Source organism: Eutrema salsugineum, unplaced genomic scaffold (assembly GCF_000478725.1).
Source record: "Eutrema salsugineum unplaced genomic scaffold, Eutsalg1_0 scaffold_4, whole genome shotgun sequence".
Lineage (NCBI taxonomy): Eukaryota > Viridiplantae > Streptophyta > Magnoliopsida > Brassicales > Brassicaceae > Eutrema > Eutrema salsugineum.
Genome location: NW_006256686.1, coordinates 1,245,722 through 1,268,355, shown reverse-complemented (window position 1 = coordinate 1,268,355; position 22,634 = coordinate 1,245,722). Strand labels below are relative to the sequence as shown.

Sequence of the window (22,634 nt, the reverse complement as noted above, 5' to 3'; positions counted from 1 at the left end):
GTACCGCGTCCAGGTAAGTTCTGAAACACCCCATCCCGGACTCTAAGTCTGTAGAGATTGTTCCCGGTCGGACCACTATATGGCTCTGACCCCATCAGTCCATTTTTAGGGTCAAGTCCTTTAATTAATCTGTATGCGATATGTGTATTCTGAGATTCACGTAGTTAGAGTCAATAGGCAGTAAACAAAAAAGAGAACAGATATTTTATTGATATAATAAGGATTCAATACAACTTAAGAGTCTGCATATAAGCTATTATAAGTCTGTTTATCCTAGCTATATGTTCTGTTAGACCACCCATCTTCCCTGGCTAAACGGTCCACGTGCCTAAGCCTTTTCCTTCCCACAATCATCGCTACCTTAGAGACTCGCGGTCGTTTTGCCCTTGCTGCGCCGCACTCTCTTCCTTTCTTTTTGCCGCGACCCGCCCCAGTCACTCCGCACGGTTCCCTTTCCACTGGACACTCGGTCACTCCCTTTATACTCTCGGTTCTGTTGTAATTTGGGCAGAGTTTCTCCCCTTAGTGGTGCGTGCGTAAAAATGCGGACAAAGGGTCTTATTTATAGTTTTTTCCCTCTTGTAACCGCCATATGCGAACAGGTGCGTGTTGGGCCGAACAGGTTCGTTGTTTGGAGAATAGGCTTCGGAACCCTTCGGCCATAACCGCCCATAACTGCCCAGCCCAGCTAGTTCAACTCCCACTCAACTGAACCCAGCTACCGATCACTTATCCTAGCTAAACTAAGCTTAGCTCAGCTGTCCAGCTAAATTTAGCTCCGCACAGCTTATTAAACTTCTTCTGTCTATCTTTTCGGTCTTCCCTTTCTTTTTCCCTGCTAAGTCTAAGACCAATGAACTTAGCCGATTACTTTGGACTTTGGACCGAGTCTTTGCTTAGTCTCTCGCCCCTTCTTTCCCATTTCTCGGACATGGTTCGTCTCGGTGATCCTATTGCGGATCGAGGACCTTACAAGTCTCCCCCCTTTGAAAGGTATTCGCCCTCAAATCTGGACTAAGGGGTAGAACCTTGTTCCATTCTTCAAACCACTCGGGATAATCAGCCTTCATCCGATACTCTATTTCCCAAGTTTTTTCTTTGACACCGTTACTTTCCCAAACGACTTTGACCATCAGAATCAGTTTTTTTCCTTGCTGTTTTTTCCATCTTATTAATGATCTAAACTGGTCTAGTCTGAACGGGTAGATTCCCTTTAAGGTCCGAAGGGATCTTGGCCAAGACTTTATCTTGATCCGAACTGGTCTAGTCTCAACGGTTAGATTCCTTAGTTTTGATACATGGAAAATGTTGTGGAACGCTTCTATCTCCGGTGGTAAGTCCAACTTGTATGCGACTGCCCCAACCCTTTCCAAAATCCGGAATTGTCCTATGTACCTGCGTGAGGGTGTCAAGTTTTACCCTTAAATAAAAACAAATGAAAGCCGCAAGTGCACAGCTAATCAGTTGTAGTATTTAGGGATCGAATCCACAGAGATTTGTGTGCCTGGTATTCTTCTACGATTTCTAACTTTATGTCTAGACTAGATTGGTTTTAGAAGTTGGTTGTTTGTCACTGATTAAACTAAAACAAAAGAAAGCAAATAAATCTATCTTAGAAAGCAAGTAGAAAAATCGAATGAAAAGCAAATGAAGCAAGAATAATATCGAACTAAACTAAATAAAATGCAGATCTAAATAAGCAAGTAAAAATCGATTGGTTTGTAAACTATGGCTAAAAACGCTGAGCTTTCGGGAACTTTACAGGGATCATAATCGGTTTTAACACGAGGGATGATAGATTGGGATTGACGGATATCAAAATATAGGGTTCTAGAGCTAGAGTACGGCGGTATGACTACGTCACTGTCGTGAACATAACCAACTGTTTCTAGCAACCCTGACCAGTAGGTTTCCACTCTGGTCCTGGAAGGAAGAGAACGCAAGAGCTGCACAAGACTCGTCAGTACTCACGATCTCGCTGCAGGTAGGTTTCCACTCCTACGGAAAAATCGTCTGTTTCATTCTAGGTCTGATACTTAATGAAAAGTTTCGCAACACTAACTATCTAGATCAGATACTAGGTGATCAATCAAGCATACATGCAATAAGAACGAGAATAAACAGAGAACAAAGTTAAAATCCCAGATCTATAAACCTAGATGTCTTAATTGATTATGAAAGCCCCTTTCGGGAACCCTAAGCCCAACTCGGGATCTACTCAGACATGGCTGAGGTCGACATCATCATTGCTTTTAATAAAAGTAATTCAAAAACAGTAAAGAAAAGAGATGAAAGAAAGCTTCTCTATTGAAGAAATCAGACTTGAACAATCTTATATAGAAATCGCATAAAACGGCTAAAGGAAAAGGGTTTCTGTAAAAGTATGATGGTGGCGTCTAAAAACGACATAAATGACAAGTATTTATAGTCTTTAATACTCCATGGTCTCTAGGATTCCGGAATTGAGGCTGAGAATGACTTTGGGCTTCAGAAATATGGGCTTTTAATCGGAGTTGGCCGGCCGCGGTCGGGAGTAACGTGACTGCGGGAAATAGGTGGTTGGCCGCAGTCCGGAAGCTTGTGACCGCGGGAAATTGGTGGTTGTCTGCGGTCGGGAAGCTTGTGACCACGGTAAATAGGCTTGTGGCCGCAGTCGCGTGACCTGCTGGCCGTCTTCGAGTGGCTCCGCGGCTAATGGAATATCTTGAGATCTAACCGTTGGAATGTCTCCAAACCAAGTGCATTTGAAAGGTGCTTGATTCTTCTATACGTTGTCCAATTTTGAGGGTGATCAGACGCTGAGAAGGTCTTCGTCTCTCTATGAGAGTTCTGACAGTCTGCATTTATCCAAAAGAGTCTTTTTGTTCCAATTTGTGCCTCTTTATCCCAAATTACCTGAAAAGTCTTTTATAATCCGAAAACATTGAAATCTTTTGAATACCTTTGAAAATGGAGTAAAAACAACTGTAAAAGACATTAAAGTAATCCATAAAAATGGTCAAAATCCGGTGTTATCAGTCTCCTTCATTTTTATCCTTAGGAACTTGATTATTTCCGTGGTTTCGTCCACAATGGCCGGCCCAATCGCACTTCGCTCCCCCACTTGGGTCCAACAAAGCGGTGTTCGGTACGGCCGCCCATATAAGGCTTCATATGGAGACATTCCAATGCTGGCTTTGTAACTGTTGTTGTAGGCGAATTCGGCTAAGGGTAAATACTTTTCCCATGAACCGCATCCAGAACGCAAGCCAGAAGCATATCCTCGAGAATTTGTATGGTCCGTTTTGACTGCCCGTCTGCCTGTGGGTGGTAAGCCGTGGTCTTGTTCACTCTCGTTCCTAAGGCCTTTTGGAAATCCCTCTAGAAGAGACGTGAACCGCGATTCCCGGTCTGAGAATATGCTTGCCAGAACATCATGCAAACGGACTATCTCGTCTAGATACCTACCCACAATTTGTTCAACACCATCCATCTTCTTGATCGCGATGAAGTGAGCTAACTTAGTTAATCGATCCAACACAACCCAGACCGCATCCTGTCCTGTCCTTGTCCAGGGAAAACCAGTCACGAAATCCATTGTTACATGATCCCATTTCCATTCCGGAATGGGTAAACTTTGTAACAACCCATTCAAAACTTGATGTTCCGCCTTTACCAGTTGACAAGTAGGACATCTTGCCACCCACTCAGCCACGTCCCTTTTCATTTATTTCCTCAAAGTGAACTCTTGAAAAGTGAACTCATTTCGAAGAAAATATTGGTACGTTCGCAAGGAATGCAGAAGATATGGCAGGGATAAGCATCAACCTAATATTTCACGAGCTAAAAGTTGATCCAAATTTCAACCAACTTTCAAGCCGATTAAGAAGAAAAGGAGGAAGCTCGGCCCTGAACGAGCCAAAGCAGTCAACGGCGAAGTGGACAGGTTGCTCAAGGTCGGATCGATAGTGATATGTTCATAAAACGACTCATTTAGTATGCCTTTTTAGTCCAAGAATAGAATCTAATGCATGCATGTTAGATAGATTCATTGTGTTTCATCTTTGTTTTAGAGTTTTAGGATTTTGCATTAGGTCCAAGTGAGTGTTGCATTGTTTGGAGTGTCAAACATGTATTTTGGAGGTTACTTGGAGTGAAAGAGGTTAAACCAGGTGAAGAAATGGTGAAAGAAGGATATCAATGGTGAAAATGGTGTTTTGGAGTTATCGGCCGCAGGAAGAAATTTCTTACTTGGCCAAAAATGCTTACTGGGTAGCTTCTGTCGAGCAAAACCTGTACCGCGATACGTGTGCATCGGCCAAAATTCCTGATCGCGGGTACGTTCCAATGATAACCTGATACGAAGCCTTTCCGAGGTGATTCAGCTTCCAGTGTCTTCATCAATATTTGAAATCATTGAGTCTAGTTTACAGAACAATTTGAATCACCTGATTTGGAGCAGTGAGTTGAAATTTATTACAATCGGGAGAAGGACATGTCTCGGAACCATTTCCTGATCATTCCGGTACGACTCAAAGATCGACCGTCCGAGAGACTTTTTCCTCCCCGGATGCAATCGGAATCTTCACCAAAGTTCGAGCTGGTTGAATCATATATCCTGTAGACTTGGTCTTGAGTCATTTGGATCACTCGCCTGGAAGTTAGATGAGTTCAGATGCACATATATCATCTCGGGTTCAATTTGTACTTGGTGCAAATTTCTGCTAAGTGTTTGAGGAGGCCACGAGAACAATGCCATGACAACATTCAAGGCGTGGTAAGATATTGTTTCATATGGTGGAAGACATGGGTACTTGCCACAGCAAAATACTTAGGCGTGTCAAGCTTGTTTCCACAAGAGAATCCATTCAGTGATTGACACGGCTTAATTGCCACGGCTTGCACGAAAAGAACCAGGAGACTGTTCTATGATTCCACAGCTTCACTGCCACGACTTTCAATCAGGCATGGCCAACTCCCCAATTTGTGCTGTAAATCATTTGGCGTTTGCCACGGCTCACTTGCCACGGGAAAATGCTTGCCATGGCAATGCGTGTTCTTGATCTGTGAACCTAGATTTCATTGCCACGGCAAGACTGCCACGGCAAGAACAAGCTGGACTTAGGCGTGGAACACTCACCAAGACCCAAGAAAACCGGGTCAGGACCCGGTTTGTCTTGGGCTGACCCGGTTCGTTTACCTTCTCTATAAATTGGGACTTAAAACCCTACTTATCTTTTATCCTCTTTTGGAACTTGCCTCTTTTGTGAGAACACATCTTGCAAAGGATCTAGTGTGTTAATTATGATTAGTGTGTAGACTTTTCATAAGTTTCTAGATATGTAGATTAGGGTGCATAGGTATTAGATTAGGGAATTTTGGAGTTAGATCATGCATTTTCCTTTCTCTAATTAGCTTTTCCTAATGCTAGATCTCTGATAATCACTTTGGTCTAGAGCTTAGGTATTTCACCACCCAAAAGGTGTTTGATGAAATGCCTGAACCAGCTAATTAGAGGTTTATGCTTTGTTCATCATGGAAATGATTTTTTAATGCATAAATGAAATTTCAGAGATGATTTATAATGCTTACTGATTCATGTTTCATAAATGGGAATTTGGCTTGAAAATGGATTAGTATAGAGATTAATACCTTCATGAGAGGATTAATCTACATTTGAGTTCTAAGTTGATTGGATTTGCTTGATTGTTATTATTAACTCTCTAGTTTAGCACTAATGCACCCTAATCAACTATCATGTCTAGGACCTTGCTTTTATCATATTCATATCTTATTTATTGCTTAGTTTAAGTCTTTAATCTTGTTTGAAATCTGTTTAGTATCTCTTCTCTCAAAACCAACCTAGTTTTAGCTTGGATTAAGTTTGAATCCTCATGAACTAGTGTCTATCTTCACACTTAACTACCTTTTATGCTGCAGCTGCTTAAAGGGATTGATACCCTAAGAACCTAAAAAGTCTTGTTTAGGTGAAGTCTTTAAGTGGAGTGACATGATCCTCCCAAAGATCGGCACAAAGAGGCTTGAGAGAGAGATAAAATAGAAACAGAAGGTGCGGAATAGACTTCCGTTCTGAGATATAAATCGATAAAGATGTTGCTAAGCAACGAATCGATCACAAAAGAGAGATAAGAGAGGATAAAGATGTTGCACAAAGCAACGAGTCACTCTCTGAGATAGATGAGAAATGATAAAGATGTTGCACAAGACAACGAATCACTCTCAAAAGACAAAGAGAAGTTTCTCACAGTTTTGATAAGAGAAAGAGTTTTTGATAAAAAGAGTTTGATTAATTTTTGGTGATCCAATCCAGGATGATTATTTCTGGGATCTTACATGAGTTTATAAAGAAATAAAAGTGCCAAAAACAAAGCAAGGCACGAAATTCTCAAAGCATTAAAGTGCAAAGGCTAGAAATAATGACTAAGGTTGAATAACTCTTCATCTCCACTTGCCATGACCTTTAGGCTTCCTTTGGACGAAATGATTGTTCTTCTGGCTGGGCATAAGTCTTGAATCAACAAACTGGGCTTGAAGAGAAGTGATCACCATTGCCTCCTTAAAAACCTTCCTTTGGAAAACCCATTGGGACAAAACCAAAGGTAAGGGAAAAGGAGTACAACTGGGACACTTAGCCATTTGTTGATCTTCTTGGGATTCTTTTACAACCAGAGTAGTTGTAAACACCTCTTCTTCCTCCTGGTCCAAGTGTCTTGGCCGAATATAGTTTTGAACAAGTATTCCTCCATTTGTTCCCTTGAGCTTCTCGGCATTAACTCGGGTCTTAGTACCATCTGGATCAAACAATGCCTCATTCTCTAGCTCATCCACTGGTACAAGCTCTGGTTCAGGCTCTGGTGCAAGACCCATTTCTTTAATGCTGGCCATGATCATATCATGGAGGTTCTCAGGATCACTGATGACATGCATAGAAGGAGCCGAGGCGAGGAAAATAATGCATGAAGTGCATAGCCGCGCGTGCGGAAATCACTACAGCCGAAAGTCCCTAGCAATAAAGATAAAACGGCACGGCTACTACTGACCAACGATGGTAAAAGATTGCGAGAAGTTCACCATGAAGTGCGAAAAGTGCCAGCAAAACACGACGACCATACACCAACCGACCAAGCTGTTGGCATCAATCTCATCGCTTTACCCCTTCATGAGATGGTCGCTGGATATTGTCGGGCCCCTTTGCAGATCGAACCAGAAGCGATTCCTACTGTTGCTTACTGATTACTTCTCAAATTGGGTGGAAGTTGATAACTAAGAGTTTTTAGCTCTTAGAAGGGTTATCAATCCCCTTGTCAAAGTAGTATAAGGGGTGTCAATCCATATGTGTGGTAGTTAGTCACTAGTTTATAATATAAGTTCTTAAGTCAAGTGATCAAAGAGGCTTAGTCACCATTTCCTTGCAAAAGGTGATGTTAATCATGATTAGAAGCAGAGATGAGATGATGAGATGATAAGAAACAGTCTTAAGATGATGTAATCTGCTGGATATCTCTTGATCAAACTCGTTTTTACTCTAAAAAGGAAAGAGAAACAAAAAGAAAACTAAGATAAGGGATAAGATAAAGCATAACTAGGGTTTTAGTCTCTAAAAACTATTTATAGAAAAGGTTGTTGGCCGGTTCAGCTGATAACACCGGATTTTGACCATTTTTATGGATTATTTAAATATCTTTTACAGGTGTTTTTACTCCATTTTCAAAGGTTTTCAAAGGATTTCTATGTTTCCGGATTTTAAAAGACTTTTCAGGTAATTTGGGATAAAGAAACACAAAATGGAACAAAAAGACTCTTTTGGATAAATGCAGACCGTCAGAACTCTCATGGAGAGACGAAGACCTTCTCACCGTCTGATCACCCTCAAAATTGGACAACTTATAGAAGAATCAACCAGCTTTCAAATACACTTGGTTTGGAGACATTCCAATGGTTGGATCTCAAGATATTCCATTAGCCCCGGAGCCACGCGGAGTCGGCCAGCAACTCACACGACCGCGACCAACAAGCTATTTGCCGCGGTCAGAAGCTTCCCGACCGCAGCCAACAAGCCAATTTCTGCAGTCACAACACTCCTTACCGCGGCATTCAAGCTCCGACTTAAAGCCCACTTATCTGAAGCCCAAAGTCATTCCCAGCCTCAATTCTGAAACCCTAGAGACCATGGAGTATTGGAGACTATAAATACATGTCATTTAGGTCGTTTTTAGGGAGAGCTTATTCATACTTTACAGAAACCCTTTTCCTTTAGCCGTTTTTATGAGATTTTCGTAGAAGATTGTTCAAGTCCGAGTTCTTCAATAGAGAAGCTTTATTTATCTCTTTTCTTTACTGTTTTTCATTACTTTTATTAAAACCAATGATGATGTCGAACTCAGCCATGTCTGAGTAGATCCCGAGTTGGGCTTAGGGTTCCCGAAAGGGGCTCTCATAATCGATTAAGACATCTAGGTTTATAGATCTGGGATTTCGACCTGTTCTCTGTTTACTCTTGTTCTTATTGCATGTATGCTTGATTGATCACCTAGTATCTGATCTAGATAGTTAGTGTTGCGAAAGTTTTCATTAAGTATCAGCCCTAGAATGAAACAGGCGATTTTTCCGTAGGAGTGGAAACCTACCTGCAGCGAGATCGTGAGTATTGACGAGTCTTGTGCAGCTCTTGCATTCTCTCCCTTCCAGGGCCAGAGTGGAAACCTACTGGTCAGAGTTGCGAGAAACAGTTGGTTATGATCACGACAGTGACGTAGTCATACCGCCGTACTCTAGCTCTAGAACCCATATATTGTTATCCGTCAATCCCAATCTATCTACACTAATGTTAAACCGATTATGATCCCTTAGAGTTCCCAAAAGCTCAGCGTGTTTAGCCATAGTTTACAATTCCATCGATTTTTGCTTGCTTTCTTAGACCTGCATTTCAATTTCCTTAGTTCGTTATTTACTTGCTTTATTTACCTTTCATGCGATATCTTACTTGCCTTATTAGCCTTTCATTCGATATTTGCCTATTCTAATTGCATTCCATTCGATTTTCTTACCTGTTTTTTAGGATAGATTTATTTGCTTTCTTTTGTTTTAGTTTAATTCGCAAGAAAAACAACCAACCTTTAAAACCATTTAGTCTAGACATAAAGTTAAAAACCGTAGAAGAATACCAGGCACACAAATCTCTGTGGATTCGATCCCTAAATACCACAACTGATTAGCTGTGCACTTGCGACTTTCATTTGTTTTGTTAAGGGTAAAACTTGTTCCCTCACGTAGCGAGCACACATCATCAGCCCAAGAAAAACTGGGTACTGATCCACCCTTTCTGGGTTTCTGGAGCCATCCCTCGACATCTGAAGAAGTCTCACACCCAGGGTCATACACCAGGGGGTCATGTGCTGGGTTGAAACTTTGATGAACACTTAAAGAACATGCATGAAACTTGTCTTTGATCTGATTAAAGCCTTGGAGCTTGAAGAAAACTTGTTCGTGATCTGGGTTGGAGAGATGAAGACCTCAGCATGGACACACCGAGGGGCTTGGTAGTCGAGGTTTGTGTTACAGAGGGGTCCGACGTGTGAAAGCCGAGGGGTTCACACCAAGGTCAGCTTAAACACTTAGTCGTTTTGGGATCATTTTGGTGATCAAGGGAGCCTCTGTGTTGAAAGACCGAGGTGCTAGCTCGAGGTTTAGGCTAAAAGCTTCGTAAACAGGTCTCCTAGTCATGACAAGTCGAGGTATTCACACCGAGGCATGGCACAACACTTAGCACACAGTCGCATCTCTTAAAACACGAATTGACCAGCTTCTCTTCTGTTCAGGGTACCTTTCAGCTCCCAACTCCAAATAATCTGCACTCGAGATTTTTGGCCGAGAAACTTAACCAGGCAGTACGTGTTTTGGCCGCGAGATCTACCCACAGGATGGATTTTAGCCGAGAATCTTCGACCATCAGTACAGCATTTTACCCAAATTGCTCCTCTACACCATTTTCGATCATTTCAACTCTATTTCTTCATCTGAATCACATTCTCCACTCCAAATAGGCTCCAAAAGCACCTGAATAACACTCCAAACCATGCAAAACTCTCTTGGACCTAAAGAAATCTCCTAAATCCTAAAACAATGCTTAAAGACCTAAAATGTAAGAAAATGAGACATTATTTGGACTTAAATATGTACACTAAATGATGAAATTTATGAATATATCAACTCCCCCACATTTATCCTTTGCTTGTCCTCAAGCAAAAATAACAAATGAGAGAGAGAGGTTGAATGCATTGGGAGTTCACATTTCCTTTGGTGAGAGAAGTAACCACAAAGAGATTCAGATTCCAAGTTGCCAATTCTTCATGCAATGCAAGACTCTACTTTAATGCTCAAAATTCAACAATGATCTCCACAAGCTTTTCTTTTTCCTCAGCTCTTTGACATTCATTAAGCTTTTACCATGTGAATCAAGTGATGCAAGTTCAAGCAGGCAATTTTTGGCTAAGGATGAGGCTATGAGATGAAGATGATCTCATTCATATGCAAATGCACAAGCAAGGTTCAAAGCAATCAAGGATCTCTCAATGAACGATCAGAACTTCGGAAGAATGCTAAAGGTAAAGAGCAATAGGCGCATACAAGAGCAAGACTCAACTCACTTCCCTTACCTAAAGACACCTCTAGCTCACACTCATACAATGAACCTCACAACTCTCTTCTCCCTCACTTTCATCTCTCAAGAGGGGTTTCTTTTTCACTTTAGACACACGGCTTGGGCTCTTTATTTACACACAGCTCTTTTGACACTCTGAATCATCTAACCTCTCACTTTCTTTTTAGACACATGAGCCTTTGGCTTCTTTTCTTTTCTTTTGCACTCAGAGGTTAGAAGCTTTTTTTTTCTTTTTTTTTTAAAAAAGCTTAGAGATTTCTTTTCTTTCAAAACACAAGACCCAAAACCGGTTTCTTTTCTTTTAAAAACCCTTAGCTCTCATCACTCTCATTTTTACAACTCTTCCTCTTCTCTCTCTCAAAAAATCTTTTCTCTCAAAGCTCTCACTCAAAGAAAACCTCTCCCCCACACTTATTCACAGCCTAGACCTAATAGTTCCTTGATGTTGGAACTAGACACTCATGAGACTTGCCTTTGTCGCTCTAAACCTAACACTTTCTGTTAAGCTTGATCCCAGGTGGCCTCACAATACACACATGAAATGCTTTTGGCTTGAAAGAAGGATGGGTTCAGGGTGTGGAGAATTGATCCAAATGCGGATTCAGCTACTTGAGCTAAGGAAAAGAGTGGTAAAAACGGGTTCTAGCTCAAGTATGTATATGTGTATCCACAATTCTCACTCAAACAATGCATCACATGATAATTACAAGTCAGGTTCAATGGTTTTCACTTATTAGAGCTAAGTTCAAATTCAAACTTGCTTCACAGATTCTGATCTTTTCAAGTCTCGCATGCACAAAAGAATCAACAAGCATGGAAATCTAAATTCTCAAGGTGATGCTCTCTCAAGGAAAAAATATATCATTACTCCCATTCAGTGATGCAACCTATATGATGCAGCTAGACTCAATCCTAAAAATGTGAATGCAACTAGAATGAACATTTTTTTTGTGAAAATTTTCTGGTTTTTCGATTTTTTTGGTTTTTATATGCACTTAGATGCAACTACATGAGACTCAAGACTCAAAGTGGGAAAAAAGATCAAAGAAAACATGATTAGTAAACACTAAACTCCTCCCCCACACTTAAATAACACAGTCCCTTGTGTTATAAAAATACAAGAGACGAGTGAAAAGCAAAAGCAAGAAAAATGCAAAATGAAAAATTGAGAACTAGATGCACATGTACACAGAGTTTGGAGTATTACCAGCCTTGTTTTTGATGGAATGGAGGCATTGGCCATGGAGGAGAATGCTGGTGCTTTGAACCCTCTGCTTTGACTCAAGTCTCTCAAGCGTCCCTTTTTGTTCATGCTGGTGCAAGGACCCCCCCCCCTACTTTGCCATGCCGAGGCTTCTACACCGAGGTGGACATGTTTCTGGGAAAGTTACAAGTGCACCTCGGTGTAAGCTTAAGAACACCTCGGCTTGGACTCTTTTGAGGAATCTCTGATATGTTCATAATTTGCATCATTTAGGTTGCATATTTCATTCCAAATCATGTCTTATTTCATGCATTTTAGGTCCTTAGGGTTTGTTTTAGGACTTAGGAGTTGCATTAGGTCCCAATGAGTCTTTGCATGTTTTGAGTGTTTATCAGGTGTATTTGGAGCTATTTGGAGCTGAAAAGATGAATCCAGGAAGTGGAATGGTGATCAAGGCTTGAAAGATGGTGAAAATGGGTTTTGGAGGTTCTCGGCCATTCTTGCATACCGCAGGAAGATTTTTCTCGGTCATTTTCGTGTACCGTGGCTGGTTTTCTCGGCCATTCTCATGTACCGCGGGTGGATTCCTTGGCCAAAATCTCCGGGAGTAGATACATTTCTGAAATCGCCTGTCCGGGGAACCTCCCGGTCCGATTCAGCTGTCGGGTGCTTCATCAAAGTTGGAGAAGACTGGATCACGGTTCCAGAGCAAGTAGAATCATAGAATTCGGAAGCGTGAGTCTCGCTGCCGTTTTGGACCAACCCGATGAGATCTGAAGAATGCAAAGGACGGTGCACTTCCAGACCTATTCAGTTTACAGGGCCTTCATGAGAATCAGAGATATTTGAGTCCTGTTTCCATAACGTCCGAGATCATTCAATTCAGAGCTATGACCAAGAAGATAACGTTTCCGGAATGGACACATGTCTAGACGCCTCTCTCTAATCGTGTAAATGCACTGCGAAGATGAGCCCTCCAGGAAACCTTCCACTTCCCAAGCACCAAAGCTTCCTTCACCAAAGTTGTAGATATATGAGTCTTCTGTCCTCTGAAACTGGAAGCACACAATTCGGACAAATATCTTAGAAGTTATGCTTCCCTGAACGCGAAGTGGTCCGAGGAGCCCTGAACGATGCGAGATTGATAACACCTATCTTGGCTTTGAAATTTTGCTAAGGGAAAGATGGCACGATGGAATGCCACGGTCCACACCTGATCGTGGCACTTAATTGCAGTCCTTCGGCGTTTGACACGATCTTCATGCCACGGTCTACACTTGACCGTGGCAAAGTAACATTTGGCCGCGGAAGGACTTTACTCACATTCGGCACTTGACACGGTCTCCATGCCACGGCTTAGGACTTGGCCGTGGTAACTTTGTGCAAACATTCGGCACTTGACACGGTCTCCATGCCACGGCTTAGGACTTGGTCGTGGCAACTTTGTGCAACTTCTCGGCGTTTGACACAGTCTCCACGCCACAGCCTAGACTTGGTCGTGGCAACCTTGCGCATACTTTCGGTGTTTGACACGGCCATGCATCACAGCTTCACATCTGACCGTGGCAACTTTGTGCGTTCTTTCGGCGATTGACACGACCACTTGCCACGGCTTGACCCAAACTTGCTAGACCGTGGCACCATGATTCATCCAAGAACACGAGATACAAGACTTGACACTCACTTGCCACGGCCTGACCAAGAACCTGCTAGACCGTGGCAAACTCATTCTTTACCCACCAAGGCCGGGTCAGTACCCGGTTTGTTCCGGGTTGACCCGGTTCGTCCAAGGCTTTTATAAATACTTTTTAGACCTAATTTGGAGAGAACTTTTATCCTATTTTTAGTCTCCTTTTCCTTTTTGGTGAAAAATCACTTGTTAATACCTTGCTTTTGAGTTTAATATCGATTTGAAGAGTGTTTTCCCCTTAATATATCATCTCCATCTCTATTTATCATCATTAATCATGCCAATCTTCTCAACTTGCAAAGGTTTAAGAGAGATTAGTATGATTAGTGAGTAGTCACCGTAATGAGGTTCTAGATGTGTAGGTTAGGGTGCTAAAGTGTTAGATTAGGAGTGCTTAGGGCTAGATTCATTGATTCATCTCTCTAAACAGCTGTTCTATATGCTAGATCCCTGCATATCACTTGAGATCTAGATTCTGGGAATTTCATGCACCAAAAGTGTTTGATGAAATTCCTGAAAGAGCTGTATTAGAGGTTTAAGCATTTGCTGCATGATGATGTATTGTTATTTGCTTGAATGATCATTTAGAACTGTTTATTAATGCATGCTGATTCATATTTCACAAATGATGATTTGGTTTGAAAATGGATTAGTATAGGGGTTAATACCTTCATGAGAGGATTAACCTAGATTAGAGTTCTTAATCCTTTGAATCATGTGTCATTGTCATTAGCATTCCTAGTTTAGCACCAAAGCACCCTAACCAACTATCATGTCTAGAATCTCATGCCTCCATCATATCATATTCATCTAACTTGTCATTGTTTAGTTCATCTTTAGTCTTTAATCCTGTTTTTAAGTTTGTAGTTGTCATTAGTTAATCAAAACCACTCTTGTTTGCGTGAATTAAGAATTTGATCACATAGTTTAGTGTCTAACACCACATATGGATTGATAAACCCCTTGTACTACAAGACAGGGGATTGATAACCTCACAAAGAGCCTTGAAAACTCTTAGTTATCAATTGGCGTCGTTGCCAAATTGTGGATTGTTTAGCATTAAGCTCTGATCTGTTCTTGAGATCAAGTGCTTATTTTCTTGTTTTTACTGATTACTTTCAAGTTCTGTTTGTGATTTCAGGTGTATGAACACCAGGTCTAGATCAAGAAGCTGTGGTCCACCTTTCCCTCTCAACGACAACATCAATCTTTTGGTACCAAGGAGGAGAAGGGACAGACGTGGCAGACAGATTGATCAGGCTGATATGGCAGAACAAAGAGAGCACGTGGTGGACATAGAACAACCGGTTCAGGAGCAACAGGCTCAGGGTAATGGAGCTGGTAATGGAGTTGGTAAAGGGTTAAATCAGGGTAATGTTCATCAGGAACAGGTGCATCACCAACAAGCTTATGTCCACCAGGGACAAGCTCCAGCTCATCAACAAAGGCATCAGCCCAATGTACAGCAAAGACAACAGGTGCACCACCAACCCCAGCCCTTCCAACACCAGCAAAGAAGATATGAGCAACCACAAGTCTATGTTGGAGAGAATGACAGGGCCAATGATCATCAGTATGGAGCTGGAATTCAGGCACCACCTGTGCAAAACAACAACTTTGAAGTGAAGGCATCCTTGTTGAATATGGTCCAGAACTCAAAGTTCCATGGATTAGCAATGGAAGATCCCTTGGAACACTTGGATCAATTTGATAAAGTATGTGACCTGACCAAGATTAATGGAGTTTCAGAAGACAGCTTCAAGCTAAGACTATTCCCATTCAGTCTTGGTGACAAAGCTCACCAATGGGAAAAAAATCTTCCAAGAGGCTCCATTCAAACCTGGGAGCAATGCAAGCAAGCTTTCCTATCTAAGTTCTTTTCTACCTCAAGAACTGCAAAACTGAGGAACCAAATCTCTAGCTTCACTCAGCACAGCAATGAGAGTTTTGGTGAAGCATATGAGAGATTCAGGAGCTACACAAACCAATGCCCACACCATGGGTTTAGTGAGGCTTCCCTTCTCAGCACACTATATGGTGGAGCTCTTCCCAAGATTAGAAACCAGCTAGATACTGCTTCCAATGGGAACTTTCTGGGAAAGGAGATACATGCTGCTTTAGAGCTAGTGGAGAACTTAGCAATGAGCAATGATACTTATGGTGAAGACTATAACAGATCAAATAGATCTGAAGGTTCAAGCTCAGAACAGAGGCTCACTAGGGAAGTTAAGGAGTTGAGAAGTGAATTGGACAAATTGAAATTCACCACTCAGAAGCCAATGCATTTTGTTGGAGAGTATGAGGAACCTTCTCAAATCTTTGAGAACATAAGTGAAGAAGGTCTCACCCAGGAGGAGCTTAACTACATTGGGAATCAGAGGTTCCAGAGATATCAGTATGGTAATGCCAATCCAAACCTTTCTTACAGGAACACCAATGTAGCTAACCCACAAGACCAGGTCTATCCCAATTCTCAAGCTCCACAGAACTTTGTTCCTAAGAACAACTTTCAAGTGTCTTTTCAACCTAAGAATCAGTTTGCTCAGAATCAGGGTTTTGGTCAGCAACAGCAACCATTTCAAGGTCCTAGTTTCAGTTCACAGCAGCAAAAGGCACCACCAGGGTTTGGTCCTCCACAGTTCCAACAGCAGGCGCCGGTTCAACAACAGTTTCAACCACCACAGGTTCAGCAGCCACAGATGGGGACAGATATGGTTGGTATTCTGCAACAACTACTTCAGGGTCAACAGATCTTTGCAAGCCAGAATACAGCCATGCAGCAGGAAATCAAGGAACTAAAGCAGAACCAGGCCTCAAGCTCAAGGAACCAAGGTCACCTACCTGGAAAACCAGAACCCAACCCCAAGGAATATGCTAAGGCCATTACACTGAGGAGTGGAAAGGAGTTACCTGGTATTGAGAACAACAATGTGATCATTGAGGACAATGATCAAACTGAGGGGGAGGCAGCCTTAACAGATGATCAAGTTGCTGAGAAACCAAGGACAGAAAAGGGTAAAGAGGTAGCAAACGAACCTGGACCAGAGAAGACATATGTGCCACCACTCACTATGCCTCTCATTGATGCCAAAGATGGGGAAGTTCTTGAAGGATGCCATTCTGAACAAGACTAAAGAACTTCAAGGCATGGTGGTACTAAGTCATGAATGTAGTGCTATCATTCAGAAGAAGTCCATTCCAAGAAAGTAAACTGATCTAGGGAGTTTCACACTCCCTTGTGCCATTTGACCTCTTCTATTCTCTGGATGTCTTTGTGATCTAGGAGCATCAGTCAGCTTGATGCCATTCTCCATAGCAAAGAAGCTGGGCTTTAGAGTATTCAAACCTGCAAGGATCTCTCTTATCCTTGCAGATAGATCAGTTAGATTGCCTGTTGGTATGTTGGAAGATCTACCTGTTAAGATATGTGGTTTTGAGGTTCCAACAGATTTTGTTGTGCTGGAAATGGATGAAGAACCAGTTGATCCTCTTATCTTGGGCAGGCCATTCTTGGCCACTGTAGGAGCCATAATTGACGTGAGAGGTGGGATAATAGAGCTTCAACTTGGGTCTGAAAAGCTCAAGTTTGATGTGAATGAGATGATGAAGAAACCCACCATTGAAGGTCAATGTTTCTATGTGGAGACAATGGATCAGTTGGCTGATGAGTTGCTTGAGGAGCTGAACACTGAGGATCCTCTTCAAGCTGCTCTAACTCAAGAACAAGGAGACAATGGGCTCTTAGCAGAAGCAAGTGAAGGGTACAAGTTCTATTTGGACAATGCTAGAGAGTTGGGTCCTGAGACAAGGTTTTTGGAACTGGAACAAAGTGGCTCTGAGGTTTTTGCTATCAAAGGATCAGACACCAGACAAAGCAGCTTGGACCAGGATTTGAATGAGGCTGATGCACCCCCTGTTGAGCTCAAGCCTCTACCAACAGGGCTCAGGTATGCTTTCTTGGGCTTAAACTCCACATATCCAGTAATCATCAATGATAGCATATTAGAGCATCAAGAGAGTGCATTGCTTAGTGAAATAAAAAAGTTCAGGAGAGCCATAAGATATTCTTTGGCTGATATTAGAGGGATCTCTCCTGACATTTTCACCCACAGGATTCACCTAGAGGACCAATCTATGTCCTCTATTGAGCATCAACGACGTCTTAACCCTAACCTTAAGGAAGTGGTTAAGAAGGAGATACTAAAACTTCTTGAGGCAGGGATAATTTACCCAATCTCTGACTCAAGATGGGTGTCTCCTGTTCATGTTGTGCCCAAGAAGGGTGGGATCACAGTGGTTAAAAATGAGAAGGATGAGCTGATAGCTACTAGGACTGTCACAGGACACAGAATGTGTATAGACTATAGAAAGCTCAATGCAGCCTCTAGGAAGAATCATTTTCCTTTACCTTTCATTGATCAGATGTTAGAGAGGCTTGCAAACCACCCCTTCTTTTGTTTTCTCGATGGGTACTTGGGGTTCTTCCAAATTCCCATAGATCCCCGAGATCAAGAGAAAACAACATTCACATGCCCTTTTGGCACATTTGCATACAAGCGAATGCCTTTTGGTCTCTGTAATGCCCCTGCCACATTTCAACGTTGCATGATGGATATCTTCTCTGACATCATTGAAGAGAAGGTGGAGGTGTTCATGGATGATTATAGTGTCTATGGCTCCTCCTTCTCGGATTGTCTCTCTAATTTGTCACAGGTCTTGGAGAGATGTGAGCAGCATAACTTGGTGTTGAACTGGGAGAAATGCCACTTCATGGTGCAGGAAGGAATAGTTCTTGGGCACAAGATATCTGAGAAGGGCATAGAGGTTGACAGAGCAAAGGTGGAAGTGATGGTGAATCTGCAAACTCCCACTTCAGTCAAAGGGATAAGGAGTTTCCTTGGGCATGCAGGGTTTTACAGAAGATTTATCAAAGACTTCTCAAGAATTGCCAGGCCCTTGACAAGGCTGTTGTGTAAAGAAGTTGATTTAATCTTTGATGCTGAATAAGAGGCCTTCAAGTTGATCAAGGATGCATTAGTCAGTGCACCAATAGTCCAGACACCAGACTGGTCCCTTCCTTTTGAGGTTATGACATATGCATCTGATTTTGCAGTTGGAGCACTTCTTGGGCAAGAAGCTACATGTTATCTACTATGCCAGTAGAACACTTGACTCTGCACAAGAGAAGTATGCTACTACTGAGAAGGAAATGCTGGCAATAGTCTGCCACCTTCCTGTTGAGTTGGAGTACAAGGCTTTGTGGGCTGTGAAGTTGCTGAACTTTGATATCAAGACAGCTCAAGAGAAAATGGTCATTCAACTCCATGAACTTGAAGAGATAAGGCTTGGGGCTTTTGAGAGCTCAAAATCTATAAGGAGAAGACCAAAGCTCTGCATGATCAAAAGATTCTGAAAAGGGAGTTCAAGGATGGTGATCTGGTGTTGCTGTTCAACTCTAGGCTTAAGTTGTTTCCTGGAAAACTTAAGTCTAGATGGTCTGGTACCTTTAAAGTTCTTGAAGTCAGACCATATGGAGCTGTTGTGTTAGAAGGAAAGAATGGTCAAGAGTTTGTGGTAAATGGCCAAAGGATCAAGCACTATCTGGTTTCACAAAAGAAGGAGGAAGTGATATGTGCATAATTTGCATCATTTAGGTTGTATATTTCATTCCAAATCATATCTTATTTCATGCATTTTAGGTCCTTAGGGTTTGTTTTAGGACTTAGGAGATGCATTAGGTCCCAATGAGTCTTTGCATGTTTTGAGTGTTTATCAGGTGTATTTGGAGCTATTTGGAGCTGAAAAGATGAATCCAGGAAGTGGAATGGTGACCAAGGCTTAAAAAAAATGGTGAAATTGGGTTTTTGGAGGTTCTCGGCCATTCTCGCGCACCAGGAAGGTTTTTCTCGGCCATTCTCACGTACCGCGGGTGGATTTTATCGGCCAAAATGCGTACCGGCTAATGATTCCTCTGCCAAAATCTCCGGGTGCAGACACGTTTCCAAAATCACCTGTCCGGGGAACCTTTCGGTCCGATTCAGCTGCCGGGTGCTTCATCAAAGTTAGAGAGAATTGGATCACGGTTCCAGAGCAAGTGGAATAATGGAATTCGGACGCGTGAGCAGAACGTTAAGCTCGTCGGAAGAAACTGCTGTCTCGCTGCTGTTTTGGACCAAGGCGATGAGCTCCTAAGAATGCAAAGGACGGTGCACTTCCAGACCGATTCAGTTTACGGGACCTTCATGAGAATCAGAGATATTCGAGTCTCTTTCCAGAACATCCGAGATCATTCAATTCGGAGCTATGAGCAAGAAGATACGGTCTCCGGAATGCACACATGCTAGACGCCTTTCCCTGATCGTGTAAATGCACTGCGAAGATATATGAGTCTTCTGTCCTCTGCAACCGGAATCACACAATTCGGACCAATATCCTAGAATTTAAGTCTCCCGGAATGCGAAGTGGTCCAAGCAGCCCTGAACGATGCGAGCTAAGGGAAAGATGCCACGATGGAACGCCACGGTCCACACCTGACCGTGGCACTTAATTGCACTCCTTCGGCACTTGACACGATCTTCATGTCACGGTCTACACTTGACCGTGGCAAAGTAGCATTTGGCTGGGAAGGACTTTACTCATCTTCGGCGATTGGCACGGTCTCAATGCCACGGTCTAGGACTTGGCCGTGGCAACTTTTTACTCATCTTCGGCGATTGGCACGACCTCAATGCCACAGTCTAGGACTTGACCGTGACAACCTTGTACACTTTCTCGGCGTTTGACACGGTCTCAATGACACGGCCTTGGACCTGACCACGACAAGCAATGAAGATTTTTGACACGCCCATAATGTCATGGTCGGGATTTGACATGGTCTTGAAGCACGGCCTGATGTTTGGCCGTGGCAATCACCGAATCATCAACACATTGCCACGCCCAACATGACACGGTCCAGATCAAGAACGTGGCAATCCAAGAAGTTCATCACCCAAACCCAGAAAAGAAGAGACACGGCCACTAGACATGGTGTAAATCAAGCCATGGCAACCTTGATCATGAAGAATCTGTCCAAGAACTTTGACACTATCAGTTTGCCACGGTCTGGCCAAGCATCATCTGACCTTGGCAAACCACACCACTATCCATCAAAGCCGGGTCAGGATCCGGTTTGTTCCGGGCTGACCGGGTCCATAACACTTAGTATATATAGCTTTTTGGAAAAAAAACCCTAAACATCTTATCTTCTACTTGGTTTTCTCTCTAGTTTTCTTTCCTTTTTAGTGTAAAAACGGGTTTGTTAAGAGATATCTCAAGGATTTAATCAATCTAAGTCTGTTTCTTATCATCTCATCATCTCATTTCTGCTTCTAATCATGATTAACATCATCTCTTGCAAAAGATTAGATGTGTTCTTCATGATTAGTGAGTAGTCATCTTTTAAGCTTCTAGGTGTGTAGATTAGGGTGCTTAGATGTTTGATTTATGATGTTTAGGGACTAGATTCTCATTTCGTTTCCTTAGTTAGCTGTTCCTAATGCTAGATCTTTGCACATCACTCTGGTCTAGAGCTTAGGCAAATCTCCACCCACAAGGTGTTTGATGAAATGCCTGAATGAAATCTAACTAAGGGTTTATGCATTAATGCCATGGGAATGTTTGTTAATTGCATAAATTACATATTAGAACTATTTCTTAATGCTCATTAGTTCATATTTCACAAATGGGAATTTGGTTTGAAAGTGGATTAGTGTAGAGATTAATGCCTTCATGAGAGGATTAGTCTAGATTAGAGTTCTAAGTTGAAATGTTTGAGATCATGTGATTGCCTGCTATGTCTTTCTGTGTAAGATTCAGTCTTCTTGGTTGAGAGATTGTTTGGTCACTTATTAGGCTTGATGCATTATGCTTGTTGATTGCTTGATTATATCTAATGGTTGTTAGACTTGATTAAGTGATTAGCAAAGGGATTATTGTCATGGGAAGGAATTAATCTGCTTTTGAAGTCTAGACTAAAGAGTAACTTGCATTGCATTATTGTTCTTAGCATCAAGAATTAATATCTACAGCACCCTAATCAATGATCACATCTAGAGGTTTAGCTTTTATCATTTGCTTAATCATCATCACTTTGTTTTGTTTGCTTGCTTTGTTTAGTTCATTCATCATAGCTTGCTTGTTTCTTGCTTTATGCTTTCTTGTTACTTTGTTCACTCCAAAACTCATCTTTGATCACTTGACTTAAGAGCTTATCACATAAACTAGTGCCTAACTACCACACATATGGATTGACACCCCTTATACTACTTTGACAAGAGGATTGATAACCCTTCTTAAGGCCTTAAAAACCTTAGTTATCAATTGGCGCCGTTGCCATATTGTGTGGGCATTGTTAGCATTAGTTTCTGATATAGTTTTTGAGATCAAGTTTCTTTTATTTTACTGATCACCTTTCAAGTTCTGTCTTTGTTTTCAGGTTTATGATCACAAGAAGCCAAGCAAGAAGACAAAGAGAAAGAGCTGTTCACTTGGAAAGGTTAGGAATGGATCAGCAAGTTGGGAATGAGCATCAGGCTCAAGTAGCTGATCACGGTCAAAGAGCTGGTAATGGGATTGGGATTCAAGCTCAACAGGCTCAGGTCCATCAGGGACACGCTCATGGTAACCAGAACCAAGACCTACCTCAAGTTAACCAGCCACAACCCTTCCCCAACCCACCCATACGTCATCAGCCTCCACCAGTCTTTGTTGGTGAGAATGACCGAGCTTATGCACACCAGTATGGAGCAGGAATCAGGCCACCTCCTGTCCAAAACAACAACTTTGAGGTGAAAGCCTCTTTGATCAATATGGTTCAGAATCAGAAGTTCCATGGCTTACCTATGGAGGATCCCTTGGAGCATCTGGATCAGTTTGACAGAGTTTGTGATCTCACTAAGATCAATGGGGTATCTGAAGACAGCTTCAAACTGAGATTGTTCCCATTCAGCCTTGGAGATAAGGCACATCAGTGGGAAAAGAACCTCCCAAGAGGATCCATCCACACATGGGAGCAATGCAAGATTACCTTTCTATACAAGTTC

The 22,634-nt window shown here is 42.1% G+C and overlaps 1 non-coding gene across 1 annotated transcript; it reads right to left on the bottom strand.

Moving 5' to 3' along the window:
• Positions 1-15,452: 15,452 nt before the first annotated feature.
• LOC112084735 lies at positions 15,453-15,559 on the bottom strand. Its single transcript, XR_002898396.1, has one exon. It is a non-coding gene; the product is annotated as a small nucleolar RNA R71 (small nucleolar RNA).
• Between the last annotated feature and the right edge of the window lie 7,075 nt (positions 15,560-22,634).